The sequence below is a fragment of the Ursus arctos genome, unplaced genomic scaffold (genome assembly GCF_023065955.2).
Source record: "Ursus arctos isolate Adak ecotype North America unplaced genomic scaffold, UrsArc2.0 scaffold_21, whole genome shotgun sequence".
Lineage (NCBI taxonomy): Eukaryota > Metazoa > Chordata > Mammalia > Carnivora > Ursidae > Ursus > Ursus arctos.
In genome coordinates, this window is record NW_026622886.1 from 28,112,876 (window position 1) to 28,125,582 (window position 12,707).

A 12,707-nucleotide genomic window follows, 5' to 3' on the forward strand; every position below is an offset into this window, starting at 1 on the left:
CCTAATGCACTAACTGTATTTACGAATGGGTCCAGAAAAACAGGAAAAGCTAGTGTAATATGGGGAAATAAGTCAGCCCTTGTTCACTCAGGATTCCAAACTACCCACAGAGCAGAACTTGGAGCCTTGATATTGGCTTTGGAATCTTTTTCAAATGAACGCTTAAACATTCTTAGTGATTCGGTTTACACGGTCTTTGCCGACATACTGAAACTGCCTACATCAAACCCTCTTTGCCACCAGCTGTTTATATGCTTTTCGACTCTACAACATTTGCTAAGGCAACGTTCTCAACGCAGTTTTCATAGGTCACAGACGCTCTCACTCGGGCCTCCCAGGCCCCCTTGTGGTCACACGGTAATGACTTCGTTATTAGAAAAAGCCCGTCTTTCACATTCCTTTTTTCGTCAAAATTGGAGATCTCTTAATAAGGAGTTCTCCCTATCCCAGACTCTAGCCAAACAAGTTACTGCTCAATGTTCTGGTTGTCAATGTACAGGTACCTCTCTGCCTCCATCCGCAGTTAACCCCCGTGGGCTCACTCCTAATGAAATCTGGCAAATGGAGGTGACTCATATCCCCTCTGGCCAGTCACGATAGGTTCATGTCACTATTGATACCTTTTCCAATTACATTACAGCCTCAGCCCTAGCTGGAGAAACCACAAAGCACGTTATTAAACATTTACTACACATCTTTTCCATTCTAGGCTTTCCTACAACTATAAAAACAGTTAACGGATCAGCCTATACTAGTCAATCCTTTGCTAATTTTTGTATGCTCTGGGGCATTAAACATATTACTGGAGTCCCACACAGCCTCCAATGTCAGGCTATTATCGAAAGAGCGCGTTCTACCCTTAAACGCATGATACAAAAACAAAAAAGGGGGAGACAGGGTCCTATAGCACAATTACAGAAAGCATTGCTTACTCTGAATCTTCTTAATTCAAATTCTGATTTTGAAACTCCAGCTGAAAAACATTTTAAACCTCATTCCCCATCAAAAACACATGCCCAAGGACCCTGGAAGGACCCAAACATGGGCATTTGGCAGGGACCAGTAGAACTCATAACATGGGGGTGAGGTTATGCTTGTGTTTCCACTCAGGACGGACCAGTGTGGATCCCTGATAGAAAACTGAACATTAGTAGTCTCCCAGATGAGTCACTTGAATCTAGAAGAAAGAGAGCTGCACATCCTTCGCCTCCCCAGTACCCACAAGGCCAAATTCATGACCTGGGGAGACCTCAAGATGACCCAGAAAGCCGAGGAGATTCTACAACAGACCGGTAGCCCCTCTACTCCTGAAAACATGTTCTTGGCTGTGGTACCTGCACTTAACACCAGTTCTGTCATGGTATGTATTCATGTTTGTCTAATGCTGTTGCCTAGGTGCTTCTTATCCTTTTATTGGTCCTATGTTATAAATCCCCCCTCTGGAAACATGTTACTTGGGTGGATGGCCCTTTTCCTATTTTTAGCAATGCCATTAATCTGGTGGGAGGAATTCCCATGCCCTTTGACACTCCTCATGTCAATGGCACTTTTTGGACCTCAGTCTCACCGAACTTTACTTTTCTACCCTTATGTGTCTCCACTACTCATATCCTCTGTACTAGACCTATGATTCAGATGTTTTTACATTACATTCCTCCTCAAAGGGCTAATTTAACCTACCTCTCTATGGGAAGTATATCTCCTGGTGATATTACCACCGATTTGAGGAGTCATTCCAACCTGCCCTCCTGTAAACAAAATAGCAAATGGACCCCATCCAGTGGTCAGATTATATGGGAGTCTTGTAGGGGGCAGGTTCCCCATGTTTCATGGTTAGGACCATGCCGCATCACCAACTGGGGACCTGTCGGGTCCTTTACTTGACATGTGTCTTCTAATACCTCTCTTTGCAACTGGTACTCTGACCATTCTTGGACCTTCTATAGTTTTTATCCCATAAAATAGCAAGTAGAAAAATACAAAGGATCATGAGTCAACTGTGACTGACTATATGCCAACACATTTGACAACCTGAAGAAAGAAATTCCTAGAAACCTACAACCTACCATGGGGAGCTTTTTCATTACAGGTACAATGTCTAGGATCAGATGTTTTCACTGGTGAATTCTTTCCAACATTCAGAGAAAAATACCAATCCTTCTCACACTCCAAAAAGTGGAAGAGGAGGGATCACTTCCAAACTCACTTTATGAGGCCAGCATTACCAAAAGTTGGCAGAATTTGTAGCACCAGTAATCTGTCTTCCAATCTTGACAATAATCCCCTGGCCAGAATATGTTTCATATAACAATTTTGGAACTCTGAAATCTGTCAAAAGATCGCAAATTGCAAATGAAGACCTGGATGGTAAATTGTGATTAATTTTGGTCAATTTAATCTCTTAGCACAGTATCAGCTACTGAGCTACATGGCAGGCAGCTGAGCAGCTTGTAGACAGCATTCAGCAGCCCGTCTGGGCAAAAAAGGACCTGTCCTCCAAAGACTGGTGATCTATGCTCTGATTACTGGTCGTGTGCACCTCTGTGCTGAGATGCAGCAGGAGGTGGCAGCCATTGTTGCTGCACCACAATGCGTTAATCCAAGACCCTCCTCTGGCAGAAGGAACCTCGGGATTTTCTCCTGTCTTCATTTTATGCTTTTTCCACTTTAGGGAGCCAGGCAATAAAGAATAGAACATTAAAAAAAAAAAAAACAACAACTGTGTATACAGGGAAAATGAGAAAGTAACTCTGTATACCCCAAGAAAGGCTCAGAGAAAACATGAAAAGATGGTACGTTTACCCCTCCACTGGATCCTTGGTACAGAGATAGCCAACAAAACAAAACCTGAGAAACAGAATCTTGTATTTAGTATTACCATGTTACTATATTCAAAGATCCAGAGGTCAAAAAAAATCACAATGCATACAAAGAAACAGGAGTGTATGGATGGTTCAAATGGAAAAAAATTGCCTTGTATATTTGCCTCTACTGTTTCACAAGGTCTTTTTTTTTTTAAAGTATTTGTCAGAGTGCGGAAGCAGGGTCAGCAGCCAGGGAGCCCAATGTGGGACTCAATCCCAGGCTCCTGGGATCATGACCTGAGCCAAAGGCAGATGCTTAACCAACTAAACTGCACAGGCGTCCCCACAAAGTCTTTAAAACAACCATCTTAGATGTGGTCAAGAGAACCATATATGAACAAAACGATAATAACAATAAACAGAAAACCTAAAAAAACTGGATGTGAAAAGGTAAGATGAAAATTTCACTGGAGTGATTCCAAAGTAGGTTTCAGTAGGCAGAATAAAGAATCAACAAATTTGCAGATAGAATAAAGGAATTTTTTGAGTCTGAGGAATAGAAAGGGAAAGTGAGCAACATCTACGGGGCCTATGGACAGCACAAGCACAGCACATGCGCATCACGACAGTCCCAAAAGGGGAGAAGCTTTGTAATCACTTTTTGTCTTCTAGAGGACTTGAGATTAACACACTTAAAGAAAATTATTACTAATGTGAAGTTAGTAACTCCAAATCTGTGTTCATATAATTTAAGAGACATGAATTTAAAAGAAATACTAGTTTCAGGGTGCATAGTGTACAAAAACCTGATTTTGTGATATTAACCAAGAGTGGACTCAAAGAGCAGTTTTTATGTGTTACGGAAGTTAAAGTAATATAAGTTATTAAGCTGTTAGGTGTAATCTCCATGGTAACCACAAAGGAAATAGCTATACATATAAAAAAATGAAAAAGGAATTTATTACAAAAAATCAAACAGAACAGAAGACAGTAATGTAGGAAATTGGGGACAGTAGACACTTAGAAACCAAACTGCACAATGACAGAAATCCTTTTTTTTTTTTTTTGTCAGTAAATGTAAAATGGATTAAACTCTCCAATCGGAAGACAGATTGGTGGAATGGATTTTAAAAACATGACCTAAATATGTGTCTTTAGATCTCAAGCAGACAGCAAACAGGTTAAAAGTGAAAGGATGGAGGAAAGAAGCCATAAAATAGTAATAACTACCCCACTCCTTTTTTTTAAAAAACATCAGACAAAAGAGACTTTAAATCAAAGTTTACAAAAGGTACTATATATTGAAGTTCAGTACCACAAGAAGATGTAATGTAAACATTTACATACCTAATGAAAGATCATTAAAGTATATGAAACGGTTCTACAATAATAATTGGAGACCAATATCCCCCTCAAAATAATGAACAGGACAACCAGAAGATAAAGAGAGGACTTAATAAACCAAATAAATAGACGTAACAGGTTTTAGAGAACAAAATACACATTTTTCTGAACTGCACATGGATCATTTTCCAGGATAGACATCACATTAGGTCGCAGATTATCATGGTAGATTAGAAATGCTATATATCAAAGTATCTTCTCTGACCACAAAGGGATGAAGTTAGAAATAATAGAAGGAAAACTAGTGGAAATAAGGGGAATTAGAAAATACCTACAAAAACACAACATACCAACACAGCAAAAGCAGTGCTAAGGGAGAAATTTATAGCTATATTTAAAAGAAGATCTCAAATTAACAACTTAACCTTATGACTTGAACAAAATAAGGCAAAAAGAAGATTAGAGCAGAAATGAAATGGAGAAAATTAGTGAAATCAAAAGTTGCTTTGAAAAAAATCAAGATTGACAACCCTAAAGACTTAAATTATTAAAATACATAAGAGTTTATGAGAGTATTATGAATATTATATGTCAACAAAACAGATCCTGTTAAGATTAAATCATAAAGAATTAGAATATCTGAATAGACATATAACTAGTAAGGACATTGAATCAGTAATCAAAAACCTCCCAACAAAAGCCCTGGACCTGATGGCTTCACTAGTGAATTCTACCACACATTTATAAAGAACTAGTACCAATCCTTCTCAAACTTTTCCAACAAAAGAGAACACTTTCTAACGCATTCTATGAGACCAGAATTAACCTGATGGAAAACCCAGGCAAAGATACAAGAAGAAAACACTACAGACCAATATCCTTTATAAACATAGATGCAAAAATATTCAAAAATACTAGCAAGCAGACTTCTGCATCATATTAATAGGATTAAAGACCATGACAAAATGGGATTTATTCCTGGAATATATTTCAGCATATGAAACTTGACCATATAATGTGCCATAATAACAGAATAAAGGGAAAAAATCAGCCAAAAAAGTGAAAATCCAACAGCTTTCACAAAACACCCAGTAAACCAGGAACAAAAGGAAAATGTCTCAATATAAAAATCATACGTAAAACTCACTCATGGTGAACACCATACTTAGAGGAAACACTTTCCTTTCACCATTATTTTTTCTAAAGATTTCATTTATTTATTTGACAGAGACAGCCAGCAAGAGAGGGAACACAAGCAGGGGGAGTGGGAGAGGAAGAAGCAGGCTTCCAGCAGAGGAGCCTGATGTGGGGCTCGATCCCAGACCGCTGGGATCACGCCCTGAGCCTAAGGCAGACGCTTAACGACTGCGCCACCCAGGCGCCCCTTCCTTTCACCATTAAGTTAGGAACAAAGTGAGAGTGCCCACTTTTGCCACTTTAATTCAACATAGTACTGGAACTTCTAGTTGGGGCAATTAGACAAGAGAAGACATTCAAATTAGGAAGAGGTAAACTCACCTCTGCAAGTATATGATCTTCTATGTAGAAAGTCCTAAAGAGTAAAAAAAAATGTCAGAATGAGTTTCGAAAACTAGCAGGATACAAAGTCAAAATGCAAAAATCAGTTACATTTCTAGACAACAATCTGAGAAGGAAATTACAAAAACAATATCAAAAAGAAAATATTCAGGAATAAACTTAATGAAGTCAAAGACTTAGACAATGATAATTACAAGACATTGCTGAAAGAAAAAGGTATAAATCAAAAACATACTCCATGTTAATGGATTAGAAGACAATATTTTTTAATCAAAATCCCAATAACATTTTTTGCATTTACAGAAAAACCCATCCTACAGTGCGTAAGAAATCTTAAAAGATCCCAGATTGCCAAAATAATCTTGATAAAACCAGAAGACTCACACTTCCTGATTTCAAATCCTACTACAATGCTACAGTAATCAAAACACTTTGGTATTGGCATAAAGACAGATATACAGGGCATTGGAATAGAAGAGAGGCCAGAAATGAACCTTCATATATATGGTCAAATAATTTTTTTCAAGGGTACCCAAAGCACTCAGTGGGGAAAAGACAGTCTTTTCAACAAACGGTACCAGAAAAAAACTGGACATTGAGGCAAAAGAATAAAGTTGGACCCTTACCGGATATCATATAAAAATTAAATCAAAATTGAGGACTTAAATTTAACTACACAACTCTTAGAAGAAAACAAGGACAAAGGCTTTACAATATTGGATTTGGCAATGCTTTCTTGAATATAACACAAATTAGACTTTGTGAAAAAAATTTTAAGTGGCATAAAAACATGCAAAGAGTAAAAAAGTAACACATACAATGGGAGAAAATGTTTGCAAATCAGAGATTAATGTGTAGAGAACTAATAACAAAATCACTTCAAAAATAGGCAAAGTACTTGAACAGACATATCTCTAAAGCAGATACACAAATTGACAATAAGCCTATAAAATGCTTAATATCACTAATCATTAGAGAAAAACCACATTTTTAAAACCACATTTTAAAAAATTTATATCTTTATGAGATGATAGATGTTAACTAAGCCTATTGTGGTGATCATTTCACAACATCTATGATCAAACCATGATGCTGTGTGGCCTTCAACTTACATAGTAATGTATATGAGTTATTTCTCAATAAAACCAGAAAAACATTTTAAAACAACAATGTACAATGAGTTACCACCACACAACTATCAGGATAACTACTATCAAGAACGCACAAAAAAACCCCAGCAAGCGTTGTAGAGTTGGAACCTTTGTGTACTGTTGATGGAGATGAAAAATTCCATTGTGGAAATGGAAAGAGTAGAAAACTCTGGAAAACACTATGGTAGTTCCTCAAAAAAATTAACGATAGAATTATCATATATTCTTATCAATCCCACCTCTGGGTCAAAAGAATTGAAAGTAGGGTCTCAATTATTGCACAGCCATGTTCACAGCAGTATTATTCATAATTGCTAAAACATGGAAGCAACCCAAATTTCCATTGACAGATGAATGGATAAGCAAAATTTGGTATATACTTAGAATATTATGTAGCCTTAAAAGGAAATTTTGCAATATGCTACAACATGAATGAACCTTGAGGATACCATGCTAAGTCAAGTAAGTCAGTCACAAAAAGACAAACACTCTATTATTCCACTTGTATGAGGTATTTAAAGGCAAAGCATGATGGTACTTGCCAGAGTCTGGTGGGAGAGGATAATGGAGAGTTACTGCTGAATGGGTATAGTGTTTCAGTTTTACAAGATGAATGGTGGTAATGGTTGCACAATGAAAATATATTTAACACCACTGAACTATGCATTTTAAAATGGTTAAGATATGTTCAGTGTATTTTACCACAAAACAAAACAAAAAGCATGTCCATGTGCTGGAAGGGTGGCATACCCAAAGTCTACAGGGACAGAAGCTCTTGTGTTCAGGATCTATTCAGGCCTCTTGTATTTATCTAGCTGTTCGTTTATCCTTAAAAAAAACCATTATTTTGTAACAAACTCTCAATCTAGTAAGTAGAAAAAAAAGCATAAATGCAAAATAATATATCCAAACATACCCATTCTTGTAAATTTACTGTCTATAGTTCTAAAGAAAGCATTTATCTCCAGGGGTTATTTGGACTCCAGATTTTATCTCTTCTATTTCACAAATGTTACAGTGAATGCACCAAATGTTAGAGATAACAAATGTCCCTTTTCAGAATGAATTGAGAGAAATATGATAATAGTCATATTTTCTTTTTTAGACAAATATGTTGAAGAACACAGATAACATGAGCCTGCTATGGGTTAACTGGCTCTTTGTGCAACTCTCATCTATCTTAAAACAGCCACAGGAAATTTTGGCTCTGTTGAGCAGACACAGAGACTTAGAAGTGATGAGTAAAATAGAGAACTAAGAAAAAGTCCTGCTCCAGAAGGCTACTAAAGATTGATATGTGAGTGCAATGCAAAACTGTGTAACAGGAAAAGAATAAGGAGGTAAAATAAATTGAAAATAATTACAAAACTGTGACTCTCGGGCGGTAAGCAGCTGGAGGAAAGGGAGAGCAATGGAACTAGAAAGGATGTGAGAAACACTGTGAGAAGCAAATTACAACTTGAAGTGGGATTTGATTTTGAATACGATGAGAATGAGGAATAAATTATGCCTTAGTTGCCTTTACGTGTCCTTGCACCCAGCATTCTGTTTTGGTCATTCTGGATTACGCAGTGAATACTTGCTGACTCTCTCTTCAAACAGCTCCACCTTTAATTTACCTGTTTTGGTCAATATTTTTTTATTACAAAATCCTCATTAACCCAAATGGGAAAATTGGATGTGAAGCTGTTTAAAAGGGAGATTCGACAAGTATTAATCACGTACTCAGGATAGCCGTAACAGAATGCTAAGTGTGAGGCCACAATTAAGGCACAACTTTTCTTTTCATGAAGATCATATCAAATCAAAAGTACATACTTATATATTTGTTAAAGCAAACGACATAACCAGAGACTAATTCAAAGACTGTGTTGAACACAATTTATAAATATTTTATATCTTTAGGATACCTAGATGAATAAGATACAGCCAGTTATTAACAGAATTTCAACTCGCTCAGAAAAGAGAGAACACATATTTCAGATGGTGACCACCTCATGTGTAGCAATAGCCATTTCCTTTACAAAGTACATAGTCTGTCTCTCTTATCACAATATAAAATACAGAAAGTTTGTCCCCATTTAGTGGACAAACGAAGAGGCCTAGAAGTTAAGTAACTACCTAAGATGTGAAGTAATGCAATAAAGATTTGGAGCCACATCTCTCTGATCTCCACTTATGTTCTTTACTGTGTCATATCCCTCTTTAATCAGAATATGAATCTGTACATTGACAAGAAGAAGAGATGTCAATCAGATGACTGTATCAGGAAGGAGTCATGAATTAATAAAGTGTGAATTACCACAGACATATTTCTACTTTTTGGTCTATTAAAAATACTTAAAACAAATTATGTACTAAATGTTAAAAAAAAAAAAAAAAACACCTGGGAGATTTCCCTCAAAACACTGAGATATCAAAGGATAGTAAGAAGGTAAACCCAGGATCTACAAGTACCAAACTTTTTCAAATTGATGTTTGATCTTAAAAATGAATGTGGGTTTTCATTTTAGTTCATAATATGTCTATTTCTATTAGCATACAATTTTATTTTCAAAAAGTGTGCAGATACCTCCAGTAAGATGTATTATGCTTCAACTTAGTGTCTCAGGCCCTGTATGTTCCCTCCTAATGCAAGTTACGTTTTCTATAGTTTGAAAAAAACCCAGTTAGGGTGGCAGTCAGGAGCCTTGCAAAGTTAAAGCTGTTGGAGTTTGATTACAATTCAAATGTGCTTATCAGATAGGAGCCATGAGTCCCCTGTTGCCCTCTGAGTATGACCTATATTGTAATTGTAATTGGGAAGCAAACTAAGATTTCTCTGAAAATTATCCATGCCATTTTGATAACATGAATTATAAAAACTGAGTTGAAGTTTGAATGAAACATTTATCTGCAATATTTTGATCTCTTTCTGTATGATGCTGAGAGTTCCACATACTTATCTTGTATCCCCTTTTATACTCCTAACAAAAGAATTTCTCAACTAAAAAGTTTATTTGGTTTCGGAGTTTGGAGGAAGATGTCTACTTGTGTTTATTGTTCCTAAAATTTTTGGCAAGCCAAAAGCATTTTTTTTCTTATAAAAACCACAGGAGAAAATTTAAATTAATAAAAAGAGAATGAGAGCAAGTTCAGAGCATTTCTGTGAAGTTAGCTAGGCAATTCAAAGTCACAAGGCCGGGCATCAAAGAACTATTACCTAGGAAGGCCTCCCTCCACCAAATCAAGCCTAAACAAAATTGTAATAAATCATATATTTAGTCCAACAGACTTAAAACGTTCTATTTCAAATTAAATGGGGTTGGAGTTATTCTCCTTTTCATTACTTCATTTTTCTTTGTCTTTTTCCTTCTCAGTTGCCCAAGTTGGTTAGACAAATTTGTTAGACAAAAACATATCCTTGCCCAAATATGAGAGGGAAGATATCTGTGTCATATTTTTCTGCCACTGACTTGACACATAAGACAATATAATGAAATCTGAATGCATTATCTTTAAACATAAATATGCATACATAATTATACACATAAACTCTTCCCCCCTCACACCTTTGTGTTAGTAAATTTGGTACAAAATTCCATCCTAAAAGAGCAGGCAGACTTAGTAGAAAACCAATACATTTTTTTTTTAGCTTTAAACAATCATATGTTCAAGAAAACTTGATCTGTAAATGTAATCCATTGACATTTTATATTAATTTGCCAGTTGGACAACTAAAATTGTAACAGATAAAGACCTCTAAGGCTCTTAATAGAGGGATCTGACATAGAGTAGAGAAAAATTTCTAGAGGAAGTGATATGTGACATTCAAAGCTATAGTTAAGAGTGCTCCAACCAAAAGGAATAATATTTGCAGATAGTGAATATGAACGACCTGATGACAGTCTGTGAGACTGGATGAGAGAAAGTAGAGGAATGCTGGTGCAAGATGAAGTTAGAGTAGGAAGTAGAGGTTGCATGATGCAGGGTCCTGAGGGCCATGGTAAGAGTTACAGCCATTATCTTAAGAGTGATATGCATCATAAAAGGGTATTAAACATAGGAGGAACATGATCAGAAATGTACTTTGACAGATCACCTTCCAATGTTGTATGGAGAATGGATTAAAGAAAAGTTTAGGGAAGACGGGGGAGACCAGTTCGTAAGCTGTTCAGAATCACATGATAGCATTAAGTACAGCAGAGAGTATTGTGTTTCATGAATATGAAAAAAAAAATGATCTGAGAAATATTTAGGAGGTGCAACTGACAGGACGTGGTGATGCTTTAGATGACTGCTAAATTCTTATAAAACTAAATGGATTATAGTGCTATTAATAGACATCAGGAAAGCTGAGAAAAAAATATAATGGAGGGAGAATATCGATTTTTTTTGTTTGCTTGACTCCTAAATTTGAGGTTGCTTTTGAGATTGCCAAGAAGGCATATTGAAGAAGGGACTTGGCTAAGTGCATGTTATCTCTAAATAGGTACTAAGAATTGAAGTCCTAAAAGTGAAAGAAAACACAAGAAATTAGAAAACAAGAGATACTATCACTAAGCTTAACCAATTCCAGTATTTAATGGCCCACCATGATGAGCTCGACAAAGATTCAGTGAAGTAAGGAGAAATCAAAGTCACTGTTGTGAGAAATTCAAACCTGAGAATGTGTCAGTGTAAGAAATTAGAAAATGGAGATGGATGTTACTGAGAAGCAGGCTAAGAAGAGCATTGAAAGCATTCTTTGGATTTGGAGACTGGAAGATGATTGCTGATCTGAAACCAGATGAGGTGCCTGATGCCATATCAGAGTTTGAGGAGTAAGAGATAGTAAATGCAGCAGTTAGAAATCCTTTTGAGAAAATTGTATTAGAATTTCTTTTTTTCACATTTCGGTGAAATGATGCCAAAATTCACAGCAATACCAGAAGCATGAGTGTTAATATAGATTCAGACTTCAAATTTACCACTGTACTACCCGTTTACTTAGAAATCTGCGGTTTTGTCCTTAAAGATTGATGGCAACTAACATCATAGACTAGAAAGAATGTAAGCCATGGATTTAAATCCCAAATCTATCACTGACTAGCTTTAAACCTTGAGTAAGCTATTTAACGTCTCTAAGCCCTTATTACCTCAATGTAAAACATCACTAATAAAATCTGTCTCATAGAACTGCTTAGGAATTAGATGACACAGGTAAAGTGATAAGTAAAATGTCCAGCACACAAAAATGCTTATTAAATGACAGCCATTTAAAATACTAAAAATAGACATCCTTTGTCTTCTTTTTCTTCCACTGTCAATACTTAACACTTTTGTTTTCACCAACTTTTTCATGGTTTACTTTGGCCCCTTCATCTACTTCACGGTTGTCAGGACGAACTTCCTAAAAGGCAATTATTATCATATTGTCTTGCTTCCTGCCCTTAAAATATTTCAGTACCAACCCCTAGCTTCTAGAATAAAGTTCAAATTTTCCTTATTATCATTCTAGATCCATCGAGTCCTGATGCTTTTCCTAAAATCCTAGCTCTGTTTCCTTCCTTTTTCTACATGAATGAACACGTCCACATAAATGCACAAACTTTATTCCTCACGCTATCACACAGATGGTCCCTACTGTTCAGGGAGTTCTTCCTATCCTTTATCAAAACTAAACTTAAACTCTACTGTAAAGATTTTCTTGAACCTGAGGATTTTTTCTATGCTCCAACATCATCCTGTGCATTTTTCTTATGTAGTGGATTAAAGCCCAGGCACTGGAGCTAACCTACCTGGTTTCGAATATCAGCTCTGATATTGATTAGTTGTGTGCCTTTAAGCTAATCACTTTGCTTCTGTGACTCACTTTCCCCCTCTGCAAAGTGAAGATCACATTTAAAAG

At 36.4% G+C, this 12,707-nt stretch overlaps 1 protein-coding gene across 1 annotated transcript in view; it reads right to left on the reverse strand.

Annotated features, from left to right (window-relative positions):
* Positions 1 to 3,856: 3,856 nt before the first annotated feature.
* Positions 3,857 to 12,707, reverse strand: part of TMTC2 (transmembrane O-mannosyltransferase targeting cadherins 2) — a 769,045-nt gene continuing 760,194 nt past the window's right edge. The window contains exon 19 of the transcript XR_003316605.4: positions 3,857 to 5,700. The gene's annotated coding sequence lies outside the window, so the exon portion shown is untranslated. The remainder of the gene's footprint in view (positions 5,701 to 12,707) is intronic.